A 19,799-nucleotide genomic window follows, 5' to 3' on the forward strand; every position below is an offset into this window, starting at 1 on the left:
AAAAAACAAATTACATAGCTCGTCAGGAAACTGTAAGACAAATCTATTAAGTATAATTAATCTATTATTAGCATATATGAGTTACTGTAGCAATTAAGGCTAATCATGAAGTAATTAGGCTTAAAAAATTCGTCTCGCGATTTTCAACCAAACTGTGTAATTAGTTTATTTTTTTATCTACATTTAATGTTCCATGCATTTGTCCAAAGATTCGATGGGATGGATGAAAATTTTTTTTGGAAGTAACTAAACAGGGCCTAAAGAATAATCCAACGATGGCTATGGTTCTTTGAAGCTTCGTCGTTGCTGCGTGCACCTGCACCGTGTGCCGTCAAAAGGCAATGCAAACCAAGTAGCTAGGCTTAGTGTCCAGGCAAGCTTGTTGGGAGAACACCCCCGAAGACGTCGACGACGGCCTGATGAAGATGTCGGCTTGCCCCACCGCCGTCGTCTTATTCCTCTTCCTCTCGCTGCCGTCGTCGTGCTCTTCCGACGACCGGCTTGTCGTCGGAAAGCCACTCTCTGCTGGCGGTGTCATCGTCTCGGATGGCGGCTCCTTCTCGCTAGGCTTCTTCTCCCCCGCCAACTCAACTCCGGCCAAGCTGTACCTCGGCATATGGTACAACGGCATCCCCGAGCTGACCGTGGTGTGGGTCGCCAACCGGGAAACCCCGCTGACGACTGCCACTGGCGGCTCTGGTTCTTCCGTTTCCGCCCCGGCGCTCGCCGTGACCAACACCTCCAACCTCGTCTTGTCCGATGCCGACGGCCGCGTTGTTTGGGCGACCAACGTAGCCGCTGTCGCTGACACGCCGGCTGGTACTGGCGGTACAGTAGCCACGCTCACGAACGAGGGGTGCCTCGTTCTCCGGTCACCGGACGGCACCACGCTGTGGCAGAGCTTCGACCACCCGACCGACTCGTTCATCCCCGGCATGAAATTCCGGTTCCGGATGACCTCCGGTGGCGGTGATCGCCTCGTTTCATGGAAGAGTCCCAGCGACCCGTCGCCGGGGAGCTTCACCTACGGCCTCGACCAGGTGGGGAACGGGTCGCGCCCCCTCTGGCGCAGCACCGTGTGGACGGGCTACAGGTCCTCCATCCACTACATGGCCAACATCAGCGCCCATGTCTACCTGGGCGTGAACGCCGGCGACGGCGAGATCTACATGGGCTTCAGCGTCTCCGACGGCGTCTCGCGCGCACGGTACGTGATGAGCTACACCGGCAAGCTGCGAGTACAAAGCTGGAACAATGCCTCCTTGCGATGGGATGAGCTCATAGCGTGGCCACCTAACGAGTGCAGCCGCTACGGCTACTGCGGCCCGTTCGGCTACTGCGACAACACCGACGGCGGCGGCGCAGCGGCAGCGGCAGTCCCGGCATGCAAGTGCCTGGACGGCTTCGAGCCGACGAGCAGCGAGGACTGGAGCCGCGGCAACTTCTCGCGGGGATGCCGGCGAAGACAAGCGCTGACATGCGGTGGGGATGGTGACCGTTTTCTTGGCGCTCCCGGGCATGAAAGCGCCGGACGGGTTCGTGCACGTCAGGAACAGGAGCCACGACGAGTGCGCGGCGGAGTGCAGCGGCAACTGCTCCTGCGTGGCTTACGCGTATGCCAACCTGAACACCAGCACCATCAATGGGGATTCCACCAGGTGTCTGCTGTGGGTCGGGGAGCTCATCGACGCAGAGAAGATTGGGGTCGATGATGAAGCCGGAGACGAGACGCTGCATCTCCGGCTTTCTGGCCTCGATACAGGTACCCTCATGCATTCTTATCCTTGGCATCACATATCTTTCCACTAATTTTCAGTAAAACAATACCCTGTCATTTGTTTATATGTAATTCATAATTCATTCACTGTTTGAATTAATAATCAATAATATTTCTCATAATAGATTCAATAGCTATTATTGTCAATAATAATTTTGCGGATTTAGGGTTTTTTCCCCTTTTATGTCTTATGATGAGAATTAACATATGGATTCTCCACTGAAAGCCTCGAATTAATTAGTAACGTTAAGAAGGCTGTCAGTTGTGTCTTTAGTATTTTGTTCATTTTCTTTATTCTTGTGGTGAGATAGAATAGGAATATTGTTTTATTAATTCTCATAGTTTAAATCATATTCATTCACTGTTTATATTAAGTTAGCATTTAAATTACCCATCTTGCTATATTTAAGAAAAACCCTTAAATTTGCATATAAACTACCACTTTGTTATTAAAAAAAATCAAAGTTTCACCTCAATCATCTATAAAAAAAAATATATGCTATTATCAAAATTTTAAATTGCTCGTGCACACACAAACACCCCCAACACACAAATGTATATGTAAAAAACTGATCTAAACAAACATATATGTTGTGCAATTTTGCAGATTAACTATGCATGAATGTGCGGATGATAAATGTATATTTCTTTTAGGTTTATGCCATCAAGAAAATTGTTCTCTTAAGGACTCACATAAGATTTTTTTTATAAAGAATTTCTACAACGTGTATAATTCTTGGATAGAGAAAATTGAATATCTTTAGTGGTGTAGGATGTTAGTGTAGACCAAGGTAGCAATTGCGAAGCATAAATATTAATGTTCTCTTGAGGTAGCACTATTGGCCCCTACTAGATCTAATTTCAAGCTTCATTCGTTGATCTTTAGTGGAGTGATTCATGTGTAAACAACTATGCATTTATACCATCAATAATGTAATTAAAAGTGTAGCCTAAGACAATCCTTATATTTACTCAAAGAATTTTGAATGAAAGGTAGAACATTGTTGGTATTTATAAGTGCAAATAAGAAAACAAGAAGTCTGCAAATGCACAAAATATCATTGTAGCATTTCATCAGAGCATTTCATCGGAACTATTCTAGGTATCGATATTTATATTTTATCACAAGAGGAACTATGCTAGTAAAGAGATTGATAAAGTTGTACTTATGGATCAAGAAACCAAACACTTACTCTAAACAGGGGTAAACAAAAAGATATTTGTATATGATAAGCATAACATTAAGAGAGACCCCCAAAAATAGCAATAGATAGTCTAAGTTGAATAACAGTGAGATAAATTTCTAAGTTATTCTAGTTACAAGTCAAAGCACTACCATGATATTTATATACTTAGCAATAACAAACGATTATCTTTACACTTATGCATAAGGGATATCTCTAAGAAGGAGCATAGCAAAATATACTTCCTTCGTCGTCCTACAAGACCTACAGACAGGGAGGGGTGCACTGCAGAGAGGCAATGAGGTTGTCACCCGCACGATCTACCACACTTACCACAATGCAGGAGATATCCACAGGCAAAACAATGTATAAACACCATGCATACATAAATTTTGGCTACTCAACCCGTTCATATACTAAGTTGAGCGCTCCGTGATCATGTGCATAGATATAATGATAACTTTGACTATACTAAACATATAATCAAAGCAAACTATGAATATGATAACTAAGAGCATAATACAGATGAATATCAAAGTCATGTAGTCATGATATAAGATAAATGTAATGGATACAAGGGCTATCCCAAGCCTCCGGTGACTAGATCCAGAAGCCGAGCATAAGCTCGACTCTTTTTGATCTAACTTAACTAGGCTATGCTAATTCTCTATAGTTATCTAGGAGCTCTTCTCTTCTATGAAGTTGGTTAGACTCAAATGAATCGAATGTCTTCCTGGAGGGGTTCTAGGGGTCCTTTTATAGGGGCACCCGACACTTTGTGGGCCCATAAATCCATGGTCAACTCCATCTTGTCCCTCCAATACAAACCGACTTCGATGCATGGTGAAGATTGATCCTCAATGTCAGTGGAGGATCCACGTTCAATGAGGGGCAAACAGGAGAATCCCGTTGGTCGATCAGCCGACCTAGGGGTTATCAGACCCCTTCTAGCCTCATCTGTCGTCGATCTTTGGCGGTAAGTCGTGGATGGTGGATGTAAGGCTAGTGGAGTCAATTTTGTTGCAGATCATCTTGATTTTCCAACAATAGTATGGCCCATTTGGTGTTGTTTTCTGGATAAATCAACCTTCATGCAAAATATTCACCAAGACTTGTAGAATTCGTTAGTTTCAAACCTCTAAACCTATGTTATGATTGATTTTAAGGATAAGTGGCGCAATTGACGGTTTATTTTTGCTGTAGCGAGCATCAACAAATATGCACTAGGGTCTTAGTTTAGCATGCAGATCAAACTTTGTACAACAACTAATAATAAAATCAAAATATGTCCTCATGCTTGGTTCATAATTAACTACATATTTCTTCTCAAGGTAGAAAGAAGGATAGAAGGACAGTGAAGATTATACTGCCAATTTCAGCAAGTGTTCTGCTGACATGCATATTCTTTCTGATATGTGTTTTTAAGACCAAAGCCGGCAAAGGTGTGTATTCGCTGACAATTGTATGTGTGTGTGTGTGTATATATATATATATATAATTTTATATTGTTATTTCATTAAATAATTCGATGTACTATATTGCACTTATACCGGTGAAATTTTCTTGAACTTTATGAGATAGGGAATAAACAAAGAAGAAGAAAGCACAAGACTTTAGCCTTTAAAGAGGTGAATGCTGCTGAAGGCTTAGAATTTCCGGTTGTTAGTTTGAAAGATGTCATAGCTATGACAAATAACTTCCACAACTCATTTATGATAGGACAAGGAGGTTTTGGCAAAGTTTACAAGGTATGTACGCCATCTAGTTATTAGGATGATGTCAAGAAATATCATATATTTAATATTTTCATTTTTACATTTTTCTCTTGAATTGCGATTATATTTTCTAATCTATTTTCCGTTTAAATTGTTAGGCAAAGTTAGATGGCCAAGAAATTGCCATCAAAAGGCTCCATAGGGATTCTGAGCAAGGGATAGTGGAATTCAGAAATGAAATTATTTTAATTGCCAGGCTACAACATAGAAATTTGGTTAGATTTCTCAGTTGCTGCATAGAGGGAGATGAAAAGCTATTGATTTTTGAGTATATGCCTAACAACAGCTTAGATGCTCACATTTTCAGTAAGCTCTAATATCTCATGACAAGTTCATGAACCATATAAACTAGTTAGTAAGAAATGTTTTTTCTTTATAGGCAGTACAAGGAAAACTATGCTAGATTGGCCAACACGTTTTAACATAATCAAAGGAGTTGCCAGAGGGCTTCTATACCTTCATCAAGATTCCAGACTAAAGGTAATTCATAGGGATCTCAAAGCAAGCAATGTTCTGTTGGATGAAGAAATGAGACCCAAAATAGCGGACTTTGGCATGGCAAGGACGTTTGGTGACAACCAACAAAATGAAAATACGAAGAGGGTCGTCGGGACATAGTGAGTGCTCTTTATTTTAACAAAATTTGCTTAAACGTTAAACTAAGACAAAAAAATTCTTCATGGTAAAAATATCAACAGCGGCTACATGGCTCCTGAATATGCACTTAGAGGCAAATTTTCTGTCAAGTCTGATGTGTATAGCTTCGGTATCTTGACTTTGGAGGTTGTAAGTGGTCTGAAGATAAGCTCTTCTGATCCAATATTGGATTTTGAAAACCTTACTGTTTATGTGAGTATACTTTTCTAAATTAGCAAATGACAAACATCAAAGTTCTTAGAATCTCACAACCTCACTCAACTATTGATTCAATTTATTTCATGCATGGAATCTGTTGAAGGAAGGGAAAGCAAATGATTTGGTGGACTCAAGTATTATCAATAGCTGTACACCAGATGAAGCTTTGCTTTGCATCCATATCGGACTCTTGTGTGTGCAGGACAACCCCAACGATAGGCCACTCATGTCGTCCGTTTTGTTCATGTTGGAGAATCAAAGCATCATACTTCCCTTTCCAAATGAACCTGCATATTTTCCACATACAAATACTCAAGTAGAACAAAGAAGGGGCAATACTCAAAACTCAAAGAATAGTGTAACTCTTACAGTTCTAGAGGGAAGATAAGCCAATTCAATTTCGTTATTTGAAGGCACAAACTTTTAGAGGAGATGCATATATATAGTATAAGGGACTATTTCTTTTTTTTTTGCGAACATATAAGGGACTATTTCTTCTAGCTTTTTCCCCCATATTCTGTACCTAATTGCTATATTGTGACGACAATTGGATATTCAAAACTACTCTATTGAGTGAACGAGTGGAAGTCTAAGATATAGGAGGGTTCTTAGCTCGTACAATGAAAACATATAGAAAAAGAAAACTCTCGGTGATATCAAGTTATTACCTTCGTTGCCGGAGTCCCAACCATAATCATAGTAGTTCAAATCATGTGTCTCCCTGAAATTCCTCAATCTCTTTCCCATTCAAGTCTAAACCAGGCATGGTGCTCAATTGAAGAAGGAAGGTTAGAGAAAGGAATGTGCTGTCAGTTGTGCATAAAAAAGGCATTGCCTAGTTATAGTAGCACAAACGAGCAATTAGTGGCGCCACTTGCCAAAATATTTTTCATACGCGCCAAATCAGTTAGGCCGGAAGAAAAAAAATTGGGTGCAATGGAAGCCGGAAGAAAAAGGTGTGCGGTTACAGAGGCTGCATGCATGCGTGCATGGATGAGAGAAGGAAGGAAACTGTGTGCGGGCCGCGCGCTCGGTTTCATTTTATCTGCATGTTAAATTAAAACCATTGTGCATATTGTACCATTCATTCAGATTCTTTGAGTAAATATAAGGATATTATTATATCCTATACCGCTCTCTTAATTACATCGATGGTATAAATAATGGTTTTTTCCACATGAATCACTCCACTGAAGATCAACAAAGGAACCTGAAGTAAAATCTAGGGCTAATTGCTAACCTCAAAAGAACGTTAATATTTAAGCTTAATAATAATAATTATTATTTACTCTAGAAAACTTTAAAACCATGATGGTAATTGCTACCTTTGGTCTACATTGACATCCTCCGCCACTAAAGTTATTCAATTTTCTCTATCGAAAAATTATACATGTAGTATAGTTTCTGTGAAATAGAGTCACCGTTCGCCTAAACGGCCGTTTAGACCGTTTAAACGTCGTATAAACGCTACACAATGATACACCGTTTCTGTTTAATCATCTGTTTAGTCCGTTTAATTGACCGTTTAGCCCATTTAATGGACTGTTTAGCCCGAATAATGGCTAAACGGTAGGTGACCGACTGTTTACCGTTTAGCGTTTATGAAAACATTGAATAGAGTGCTTACAGTTATGCCATCAGCATAGATATGACATAATGTTTCAACTAAAATACATAATTTTTGCAAATTAACAACTTACATATTTGTTGTCATTGATACTAAATATAGTTTTAAGTGCGTTGCTAGCGTTATTCATATGTGAGTCCTTAAAACAACAATTTTTTTGATGGCCCAAACCTAAAAATATACTAAATTTTATCTTCCACACATGCATGTATACTTATTCTGCAAAATTACACAACATGTATAATCATTTAAATTCATATGTGAGTCCTTAAAATAACAATTTTTTGATGGCTCAAACCTAAAAATATGCTAAATTTATCATCCACACATGCATGTATAGTTATTCTGCAAAATTACACATGTATGATCATTTAGATCGCGACTGTTTGTATGTGCACAAGTGATTTAAAGTTATTTAGAATTTTTCATAATAGCATATTGTTTTTGGTAGTTTAAATATATTGAGGTAATATTTTAATTTGTTTTCAATAATAGAAAAAGTGACAGTTTAGATGTAAATTTAAGAGTAATTTGAATTATCTATCTAATGTCGGGGTGAGTAATTTAAATACTAATTTAGAGGGTTACTTTCCCTAAACCCAATTTCATCCCTCAACCACAAAAATGATTGTTTTGGTTCTTAAACTTTTGTTTAGAGACAGTTTTTTCGTTAATTTTGAACTTGACCAATAGCAAGACAAGATTGGTTACATGCTATGGCAGCATTATTTTAGCCGTTGGCCGTGCCGTCCCTTCATGCTCTCGGCCGAGACAACCACACTACCATGGTGCCATAACCTAGAGGACATGTTGCAATATCCCTTCAAAGCCTCGGCTCTGCCACCACATCTTCGCCTAGGAATTCTCCGTCGTGCTAAGAGAGGCGGCGATCGAGAGGGAAATCCAACATTGGACAAGTGGATCTTGAGTGGAGAGTGAAAGAGAGAGATGAGAGGAAGGGGCGGATTCGACGTAGAGAAAGATAGGCGATGAGAGAAGCGAGAGGAAGAGGTCATGTGGCTAAGGGTGAGAGGAGTCCCAGATTGAGGGCAGGGGCGAAGCTGTGTTGCTCTCGGGGTGTGGAGGGGGGAGGGGGGGCTAAAAAAAATCAAAAACTGTAGTCTTCTACCCTACTAATGCACCAACAATTTCATCGCTAAGTCTACCAAATAAAACTTCTCCCACTGAGATGCTCCTTCTCCACACACCCCAGAAAATGTACCCAGAAAAACAACAACATAAAAACCAACCGTCTAGATTGCTGCTCAGCAATCTCTCTCATTACTCACTCAAATCTAACGGGCATGATCGCGTGTATGGTCCTCCTCCACTCAGCCCGCCGCCATCGCCCACGCCCAGCGCCAACACCAGCGGCCAGGGTTCGATACCTGCTTCTCCCTCCTTTTCCCCCCAAAAGACATGTGACTCCCACCTCGCCGCTTCAACTTCCCCTCCGTCGTGTCCTCACGCTCCAGTCGTGGCCATCGACGCCCGGTCGCGTTCGCCTCGCCCAACGTTCGCAGTCGCCCGACCGAAGTGAGACCCCCCCGGTGGATGTGGCGCCGCCACGGCTGGTTTCCCGGCGCACAGAGAAGGCTGAGGTCCTTGGCTGCGTCCATGTCATGGGTGCGTACCTTACGCATGATACGGCGGTGCGGTGCGGACGCAGACTGGACGGGTCCCCATCATCGCTTTGATCATTGACGGCACAACCCGGTGTGGCCAAAGCCGGGCGTCCGCCCCTGGTCCCGGACCTGGCACCGTGCACAGGTACCATCATCGGTCACTGCCGCAGAGGACACCAACACGTCGCTCAACCCATAGGAGACAATGGAGGTAGTTCTTGGCTGCAGCTGCGAACTTTTGCATCCCTGGATCGGTCATGGGACTCATGGCCTCATTCAAAGGATTGGCTTCAGATGCACACACTCAAGCAAGGAAAGTGCACCCCTCACCGCTCCTCATATTTGCTAATAGTAGCTGATGGGTCCTTGCTTATGCACATACACAAGAGAAGAACACGGATATGGATCCAAATACTGAAGATAGCAATCTGGTCCTAAAGATTCCAACCGGCCACCAAACAAAATTCGCTTGTAAGCCAACCTTGTCTATTGTGTAAATGGAAAGTAATGTAAAATACAAAGAGGATGAAGGAAGACATGGTTTTATGGGTGATAATGATGCGGATACTTACACGACATGACATTGGCATTCAAGCTGCGTGAAGTTTCTCAATTATTCTTCTGATGGAGCATACTTGTTCTTAGGTTTGGCTTACTGATTCATTTACCTCTGTGTATGTCAATTTTAACTCTTCGTGGAAGACCTGTACTTCTCAATAACAATGTTTCTATTAGGTGTTTTGGAGGGAGTTATTGTTGTGTGCCAACTAGATACTGGAAAGAGAAGGTATTCTTATGCATTATTATAGTTTAGATGAATTCAACTGTGAGCATCTCGATTTGGTTATATAGGGACTTGATTTCTACAACGGGATTTATATTTGGGCTTGCATCCAGCTGATGGATTTGGATTTGGGCAGAGACATACGAGACCACTGCGGTGGGACTGCGACATCAAGCTGGGAGATTTGAATTTGGACATCAATGTGGCAGCAGATTCAAGATCGTCAGGATGGACGTGGTGATGTTTTCATGTCCCATTTTTTTCTTGTAGATTGCAGAATGTGCAGTTATGTTCTTTAGTTTGATTATTCATAAATTGGATTGCTTGTTCTGTAACATTGCATGACTGAAATTTAACTTACTGTATAAATTGCTTGTCCCATTTTTTTCCTTGTAGAATGTGAGGCGTACTTTGTTTTGTTTGGACAAGACTTTAAATAGCATTTCCTGTGGTTCTCAGTAATGGCTAGGCAAAATTTACTATGCTATTGTTATTTTGAAGCAAATAAGATTTTTTTCATCAGAAAAAAATATGTGTGTATTCAGCTAAAGATGCAGCATATGCAAAGTCATCTCATGAAACACTAGCAGAGCAAACATTCGAACCTAACCGGTTATCAGGCTCCAAGCTTTGTGTCCTGGTTTTAATTCGAAAATCCTAACAGGTTTCTGTCGGCTCATCTTCCAGAGGTATTGCTAGCAATAGCAGTGCATCTTATAGTTTTTAATCAAGCTTTTGCTCTACTAACTTTTGAAGAAAGCCATGCAATTTTTGGGCACAATAGCGGCAAGGAACATTCACGGAGCCTTCTTTTTTTAGGTGACTGATGGCCATATGTCTTCCTCGATATTTTCTTTTGTTCATATGTACATGCATGCAGCCACCTGTTAGTACACTTTTGATTTTAATTTGTTGGTCTTTGAAATTTCAAGCCAACAATGACACTTTGCAATATTATCAAGATTTTTTCGATTATGATAATTCATTTCTAATTTGCATATAGCTAAATATTGCCGTAGCGTTAGCACGGGCAATATACTAGTTTTGGTTAAAACAAGAAGAGTCCCTGCCCCTGCTCGGATCACTTATGCTCGTCCCCAGGCATACCAATCTGTCGAGTGGAGGGGGGAAAACAAGAAGAGAACACGTCATCAGGACAACATAACAACGCTGTACAACGCAAGCTAGTGAACAAAATCATACGGTGCATGTACAGGTGTAGCATTTTTCTTTGCTGATTTCATCAATGCATATTCATATGCATGAACCGGGGACTTTGATCGAGCAAGTAGGATATCTAATTCCCATTGCCCTGACGTCAGAGACGGAAATAATTGGATATCTAATTCACAGATTAGCGTTGATAATATACCATAGCAATAGCATAGCCAACAAAAAGGGTATTACTCATATGCTCTCACAACAGAAATGACGATTATTGCTACGATATTAAATACATATATTACACACATGTACGCAATGCTGACAGGACCATGCAGTGTCTCAGAGTGTTTGTTCTCACTACTGGGACCATAGAGAAGACGCGAAAATATAGAATGAAATTCGCAGATTATTTGTGGTATCAAACATAGTTGGATACCTAATTCACAGATCAGCGTTGATAATATACCCAGCTTCACCTCAAAGATAACCAAGGTTGACGAGGGCGGGCAAATAGATATGGCAGTTTTATGCCTCCGTCTGAACCAAGCCATCGACCTGTACGAATGAACTGCGATTTAGAATCAGCCCTGAGTACCAGAAGCAAAGCATGAATTTTAGGCATATTGAACTCAAAAGTAGTACTAGTAATATATACAACTAGTAGCAACAATTGCAGTAATAATAATCTGCAAATGGACCAGACGAGCTGCAAAGAAAATGCAGTTATGAAACCGCTGATCCACGAGAAATGGTCGAAGTGGATGCGGCGTCAGGCCCTGTTTTGAGTGCAAGAATTCCACCAGAATTCCATTGGAAACAATGAGTTTACACAGCAGAGATTACCATGAAACAATGTGTTCAAATTCAAAATGGGGCCTCATCTTAAATGAGGTTTGTTTGAAACACCAAATGACTACCACAAGTCATCTCATTGTTTAGGTCTCTAGGATTATAATTAGTTGAATGTTGGGTATTTCCGAGCCTGACCATAGGAATAAATGCATAATGCATATAGAGAATTTCAATAGGTTTTTTGTTTCAGTCAAGGCTGTTCACATATCTCTGCGTCGACGTCGGCGATGACTATAGATTTCTAACACAAGCCGGCCCGACCACGACACTAAAAAGTATAGTTCACGCACGGCACGGTCCGGTGGTAGTACCGTGCCTGGGCCACAACTTCGGCCCGCAGTGCCGACACGGGCACGGTGCGGTTAATAGACTGGCACGACGTTGGCACGATTATTTCTATCATCTGATGCTTTGAGGATAGATCATGACCATTGAATATATTCTAAGTCATGTATATAAGCATCACACAACTCTTTTAAACCCTAACTTCCTAGTCGGCGGCGCTGACGCATCCTTGTTACGGCCACTCTTTCTGCCGCCTGACTATACGACAACGGTGGCGTTCGTCTTCTCCTTAAGGCAAGGCGCAGTGAGCTTCTCGAGGCAAGGCGCAGTGAGCTTCTCGATTTCTCTCGAAGCCACGGGCCGACACGGGCACGATGGGTCACCGTGCCTATCGGCACGGCACGACACGGTTAAGGAGCCATAATACCGTGCCTGGGCCGAGAGTTTGGTACAATGGCCCGAGACGGCACGGCACGATAGATATAGTGTCGCATAGTGCCGTATAGTGACAGGGCCGGGCCGCCCGTTTGGCCAAGTATGACGATGACATACAATGAGGTGTTGCTAGCTTGTGTTGTTCCCTCCAGTTTGCTTCCGCCTGCGCGGTGGATCTAATGGCCAACGATGCATTGTTCAAACACGGAGGCCCGTTGATAATTAGTAAGATAAAATATTTGATCACCTGAATTGTTTCATAAGTCTAGTTTATTCTTTAAATTGGTAGAATAATGTAACTTTTAAACACGGTGGCGCTCGTGGCTGCGCTCCGGTTGTACCGGATGTACACGACCTCTTTCTGTTTAGGCTACGTTGTTGTTCTTATTCTGATTATCTACTATTTATATAATATCGAAATTTGTATTTATATGCTAGGAAATTTGTATTCCATGACTAAACCTATAGCCCTCCCGATGTGCTCGTCAGAGACGCGTTGTTTGTATCAAATAATTTTATCTTAACTACTATAAGATGTGTAATTCTTCTATGTGTTCAAGGAAAAAGAAATAAAGTTTCAAGACGATAAACCAATATGTTCTATATTATAGAACAAACAAAAAAATGGGAAGTGATATGACGATGATTCCTTGCTGTAAGGCCAATCTTAACAAGGAGTTTTGTAATATTATTTCCAAATTATCATATTATATAGAATGAAACACTCACTCTCTCTCAAAAAAAGTTTTATTCAATGTGTTTTATAGATATTTAATTGTAAGACTAAGTAAGATGGGTAATCGTGCTAACGGAGTTTTATTCATGTGGAGCTTACTTCTCCTTTTGTCTTCTTAAAAATGTTATCATGTTTACATGGTAGTTTATTAAACGTAGACGCTGAAAAGCCTTGCACCAATCTGACCTAGCAAATGGCTTTTATGAATTTATACTGTGTGCCGACCGCGATCACTCGCTGTCCTATTTGTTTGACTAAGGCCTTGTTTAGTTGACTCCCAAATCCAAAAAGTTTTCAAGATTCCCTATCACATCAAATCTTACGGCACATGCATAAAGCATTAAATATAGACGAAAACAAAAACTAATCACACAGTTTGACTGTAAATCGCGAGACAAATCTTTTGACCCTAGTTAGTCTATGATCGGAGAATATTTATCACAAACAAACGAAAGTGCTACAGTTGTGAAATCCAAAAATATTTCATATCTAAATAAGGCCTAAAAAGTGATGATAAAAATCAACATCAAACCAGCCGTGCCAGCGCGTCACGGCGAGCGCTTTGATTGGTTATTATTTGACGTAGCCAGCACAAATCACAAGGACCAGGCCCGCACCGCGTCCACCTCCACCGGTGCACGTCGCCTGCTGAAATGTCCTTTCGAGCGTCACAGTCGCCGTAGAAAATCAGCAGTTGACGGACTCCGAATGCAACTGCCAACAAATAACGGGCCCACCCGGTTTCAATCTGCCAGAGGAAATTTGGCGTCCGACGATTCCGAGGCCTTGTTTAGTTTTTCAAAAAAAAATTGCAAAATAAATATTATAATACTTTTGTTTGACTAAGGACTTGTTTAGTTCATAAAAATTTTCAAGATTCTCCGCCACATCGAATCTTTGGTCGCATGCACGGAGCATTAAATATAGACGAAAATAAAAACTAATTGTACAGTTTATTTATAATTTGTGAGATGAATTTTTTAAGTCATATTATTCTATGATTGGACAATGTTTGTCAAATAAAAACAAAAGTGCTACAGTAGCCAAAAACCAAAAATTTTGCAAACTAAACAAGATAACTAGGTTTACAAGATTTGTCTCATAAATTATAAATAAACTGTATAATTAATTATTTTTTTTATTTATATTTAATGTTCCATACATATACTATAAGATTTGATGTAACGGAAAATATGTTGGAAACGAAACAAGGCCTAAAGGTGACCCCGAACCTAAAAGTGAAACCGAAACCGATTCGGATCGAGCTGAGCCCCAACATTTGAACCTAGTTAGTCCATGATTAGATAATATTTGTCAAATACAAACGAAAGTGCTACATTAGCCAAAGGCAAAATTTTTCACTAACTAAACAAGGCCTCAATAGAACAAAACGTGTATTCATCAGTATTGTGGCATCAAAGCATATGTGCTTGACTGAAAATTCATAACTGAATGTTCATTAATTTATTGCAAAAGAAAAATACTACCAATTAACAAGTATAAGCTCAAGCGAACAGACCCATGGTCCACCGGTTTCTCCGTCCAGAAAAGTTCCATCTGTTTTTCTTGGTGCAAGTCTGGATGGAGCGCACGATGAGGAACAAGAACAAACGTGTTTTTTTTTGGACAACATGGAACAAACACCTTTAAAATTCAGCAGACAGACCGCGTACGTTATAAGCAACGAACATTCCCCTTCGGCTACCTTTTTTTTGTTTTTTTTATTGAACTTACATTTTCTTTTTTGTTATTATAAATACGTATACATCGCAACTCAAGTTTCCTCGGTCCGCTTTCGATCTAACTTCCATCGTCTTTGCCTGAGTTTCCAAATTTCAGTGCTTGGTTTTGACGAGGGACTTTTGGTTCGGCAGCCTCAGTCTTTTTTGTCCTCTTTTTGAAACCAACTCCTTGTCATGCTGTCCTTCCAAGAAATGTAAGCAATTTGCCTTCACTTTGACAAGAAAAATACGACTCCTTGTAATTGTCTTCTAAGACATTGATGCCATCATCAACAAATTAAAGGTCTGTTTCGGACACCTCTTACAGGACTGTAGCAGGAGTCGTATTCGTACCAAACAGGTGAATTAGGGTTTGTTTAGTTCACCCAAAAACCAAAATTTTTTCAAGATTCCCCGTTACATCGAATCTTGCGGTATATGCATGAAACATTAAATATATATATGAAAGCAAGAACTAATTGGACAGTTTGGCTGTAAATTGTGAGACAAATCTTTTAAAACTAGTTACTCTATAATTGGACAATGTATTTCAAATAAAAACGAAAGTACTATATTTTCAAAATCTAAAAAAATTGGATCTAAACAAGGCCTTAATCCATCAATAATAGAACTGAAAATGAAAAACAAAGGGGGTACTAGAACTAATCGATGTGCTATATGTAATTAGACAACAGATCTAGTGTAAACTCATCTCTCATGCAAACTGTGCAAACTCTAAATCCGTTGATCATGTAATTAACGTACCTAGCACTATGCTAGTTATGATTTGTAGGGGCGGCTCTCAACCTCTGTAAAGGCGATTATCATTAGCCGCCCCTTCGGGAGGGTTTTTATAAATCAAAGATCTGTAAAGATGGCTGGTCCAACCGCCCCTACAAATTGATCCTTACAAATTATTTTTCAGAAACCACAAAAAAATCCTCCAAAAATAGCAAAACATTTTATTTGAATTCGAGGAGACCCCCACCGGTTAGCCACATCACTCATCTAGTCTAGTACTGTGAAATTTTTTCACAAATTTTTCGGACTATGCTTCCCCCAGGTCTCGAACCGCCAACCTCTCTTCTCTCTCACGCGCAACCTCCACTACAACTACACCCCTTTATCACTTATGTCTATGTTCCATCTTGGTTCCTCACATATTATACTAAATCGAGTGTAAATTGATTGTTTTAGGCCATAAACGAGTTCAAATCAAAAAATTGTCAACTATAAGTTTCATAACTTTTTGAGATCTACAATTTTCATTTAGGGAGTTTCTCCAAATGAGGCTATTTACAAAATTTAAATTTAAAATTTTAGAAATTCAAATGTATTTTTGTATCACAAGATGATTACAAATAAAAAGTTACCAACTAGAAAGTTTTATAAATTTTTTAGAGCTACACTTTTTGTTTAGAAAGTTTTTCCATCCGAGGTCATTTGAAAATTTTGATTTTAAATTTTTAAAATTCAAACGTAATTTTGCATGACAAGATGACTTCGAATCAAAAAGTTGTCAACTATAATATTTTATAACTTCTCAATATCTACAAAGTTTATTTTGATCATTTCATCATCCGAGATCGTTAAAAAAATTCAAATTAGATAAATTGAAACGTAGTTTTCTTTAACAAAATGAATTTAAATGAAAAGTTGTCAACTACAAAATTCTGTAGCTTCTCAATACCTATAACGTTTATTTTAATAATTTTTCCATTCGAGGTTGTTTTCAAAAATTCAATTTTAGTACTCCCTCCGTCCCAAATTATAAGTCATTCCAAGAATTTTGGAGAGTCAAAGTTTTTGAAGTCTGACCAAATTTATATAGCAAACTAATAACATTTTTTGTACCAACCAAGTATCATTAGATTCTTTGTTAGTTATATTTTCATAGTGTACCTATTTTATGACATAAATCTTTATATTTCTCTCTATATTTTTTATTAAATTTGAAAATGCTTTGACTCTCCAAGATTTTTGGAATGACTTATAATTTGGAACGGAGGGAGTACTTTATTTTAAATATTCGACGTCTATTTTTAAAGACAGCTCAATATCTAACCGCCTCTATAAATTAATTTTTGTAGGAACGGCTAGATATTGAGCCGCCCCTACATATAGACGTCTGTAGAGGCGGCTAGATATTAAGTCGCCCCTACAAATCGATTTGTAGAGGCGGCTGGATATTGAGCCGCCCCTACAAAAATAGAAAATCATTTATAGGAGCGGCTCAATATCTAGCCGCCCCTACAAGAAAAAAACCCCTAGCACTTACAAATGTTTTTTCAGGTAGTGTGGTCTACTACTTCCTCTGAACGATTCAAATAATTGAGGTGATTAAAAATGTGTCTCGCAATCACAATTACTACATTTCTTCATCGCCTTATTATGTTCGTGTATGTAAGGGTCAGGAATACTCGAAAGGATTATACTATGAACAAGAGGAGCAATGGACACTCATTACTAGCTTATCTAATGAGGATATACTTAAAAACTGTTGCTAAAGTTTTTTATAGGTATTCAAGAACTCTTAAATGGTTTTGATTTTTTTTTGTTGAACTAGCTAGATCTCAGAATTTGAGGTTCGGAATTTATTGCCAGAATTTTTCAGAAATAGTTGAACTTGCATGCAAGGTTCCCGGAATTATTGACAAGGGTTAATTAGTTACTAAACTGTCTAGTTTTTGAAACGACATACTAACTATCTAGTGAACTTCACCAGCTAGAGCCTGTCATGAATCAGTTATGAAAGCGAATTCTTTTCAAGATAAAAGAGGCCAACAGCCATCAGGACTACTCAGTATAATTTGAAGGACTCATCATATATTCATATATATATATTATATAAGAGAATTTTTGGCTTATCTGTATGCGGAAGAATCAAAGTCATGGCGATTTTATGTACTGAAAAATACAGTTGTTGTGCGGTTGATACCGCAATTCGATGGACCAACGGATCTGCAGTTATGAAAATCATACGGTGTATAAGTATTTGATTTGAATCACTCGGACAAAAGGCTTACGTTGAAAAACAGCTTAGGGGTGTTTAGTTCCTCTTTTATCCAAAAAATTCTGAAATTTGGTTCATTATTTTGCATAATGAAACTAAACACTATGTGAAATTTTTAACAAAATGGTTGTCATTCTTCATTTTAGATTTTGGCCTCAAAAGGCCAAAGAAAAGCCTAAAAGAGCCGCAAGAAGGCACAATGAGAGCAATAAATTCTGCATTTTAAATAGAAACATAACCTTGAATTTTTTGGCATTTTGCATTTTATTCTTAGAGCATCTCCAAAGGTTTTGGCAAATTGACTTGGCATTTGTTGCTATGTACAAACTTCCATAACAAAATGCAAAGGATAAAAATAGACCATCTCCAAGGAAATTGACATTTGGACTTGGCAAAGGATAAAAATAGAAGGTCTCTAGGCGCGCGCTTTCCTTGCACGTGACTTTGCTCGCGCGATCGGGTTTGCAAAGTCGTCAACAGCTTGGCATTTTTGCCAAGTTTGCTCCCTCATTTGCCAAGTTGCCTAAATTGCAAACTCCAAATGCAAAACCGTTGGATACCTCTTTTGGAGCTTTTTGGCAAATTACTCAAATGCAAACTTCAAATACAAAACCCTTGGAGATGCTCTTATAAAGTATTGACATTTTGTATTTTGTATTTTATAGAGAACTAAACATGCCCTTATCCAAAAGACAAAAAGGAAGAAAGGAATTGCCATGTACTAGAAAATATATAGTCTCGATCGCTGCTTAACAAATGGCTGTAAAAAGACTTCGATAATCCGGTTTACATCCGAACTAAAACTATGTATATCAAAAAAATAAAGGACTTGTTTAGATGTGAAAATTTTTTGGATTTCGTTACTGTAGCACTTTCGTTTGTTTGTGATAAATATTGTCCAATCATAGACTAACTAGGATCAAAAGATTCGTCTCACGATTTACAGTCAAACTGTGTGATTAGTTTTTGTTTTCGTCTATATTTAATGCTTCATACATGTACCGCAAAATTCGATGTGACAGAAAATTTTGAAAACTTTTTTGGATTTAAGGTGAACTAGACAAGGCCAAAGAAAAGGACGTGAGCTCAGATCTCCCCAGGAAAGGTACAATGGATCCATGATCCATGTACTAGTACCAAATAAAAATCGCAATATAATCGATGGAAAAGTAAGCAGACATAGCATTGTTTAATTTGCGAATTTTTTTTGATTTGGCTACTGTAATATTTTCATTTGTATTTGATAATTATTGTTCAACCATGGACTAATTAGACTCAAAAGATCTGTCTCGCAAACTACAGGTAAATTATATAATTAGTTTTTATTTTTATCTATATTTAATGCTATATATATGTATTCAAAGATTTGATGTAACGGAGAATCTTAATTTTCTGTAAACTAAAGCAGGCCATAAAAGAGGCATACGAACACGCCGTACCTGTGAAAAAGGGGAGGCAGATGGAAGCAGCCATCCCGGACGAAGCATCTGTTTTGGCCGTGTTTAGTTTCCCGAAAAAAATCGTGACCATTGTAGCATTTTCGTTTGTTTGTGGTAATTATTGTCCAGTTATAAACTAACTAGTCTTAAAAGATTCGTCTCGTAAATTTCATCCAAACTGTACAATTAGTTTTTATTTTTATCTATATTTAATACTCCATGTATACGTCTAAAGATTCGATATGATGGAGAATTTCGAAAATTTTTAGGTTTTGGGATGAAAGTAAACAAGACCTTTATAGACGCCGCTCTGAGGGGTACATGGTGCAAACGGTGCAGCTTTGAGAAGCATGGTATCCAAACAGGGCAACCTTAGTTGGGTACGGTACGGTGCAGCTTTGAGAAGCATGGTAGGCGGTGCTGCATGAAGGAGAAAGAAAGGCAGAGGATGTGCCATGCTGTCTCTCAAGTCTCAACAGTGAGTCAACCTAAACATGCATGGGGTAGCTTGGCTGTGAAAAATTCAA

General features: G+C 39.3%; 2 long non-coding RNA genes and 1 pseudogene across 2 annotated transcripts; 2 read left to right on the forward strand and 1 right to left on the reverse strand.

Moving 5' to 3' along the window:
- Positions 379-5,548, forward strand: LOC8071683 (annotated as a pseudogene).
- LOC110434553 lies at positions 5,637-6,387 on the reverse strand. The gene is made up of 2 exons (XR_002452065.1): positions 6,260-6,387; positions 5,637-5,878 (listed from the first exon to the last, which is right to left on the reverse strand). It is a non-coding gene; the product is annotated as an uncharacterized LOC110434553 (long non-coding RNA).
- Positions 8,651-10,506, forward strand: LOC110435147. Its single transcript, XR_002452825.1, has 3 exons — positions 8,651-9,488; positions 9,579-9,630; positions 9,764-10,506. It is a non-coding gene; the product is annotated as an uncharacterized LOC110435147 (long non-coding RNA).

Source organism: Sorghum bicolor, chromosome 4, assembly GCF_000003195.3.
Source record: "Sorghum bicolor cultivar BTx623 chromosome 4, Sorghum_bicolor_NCBIv3, whole genome shotgun sequence".
Classification (NCBI taxonomy): Eukaryota; Viridiplantae; Streptophyta; class Magnoliopsida; order Poales; family Poaceae; genus Sorghum; species Sorghum bicolor.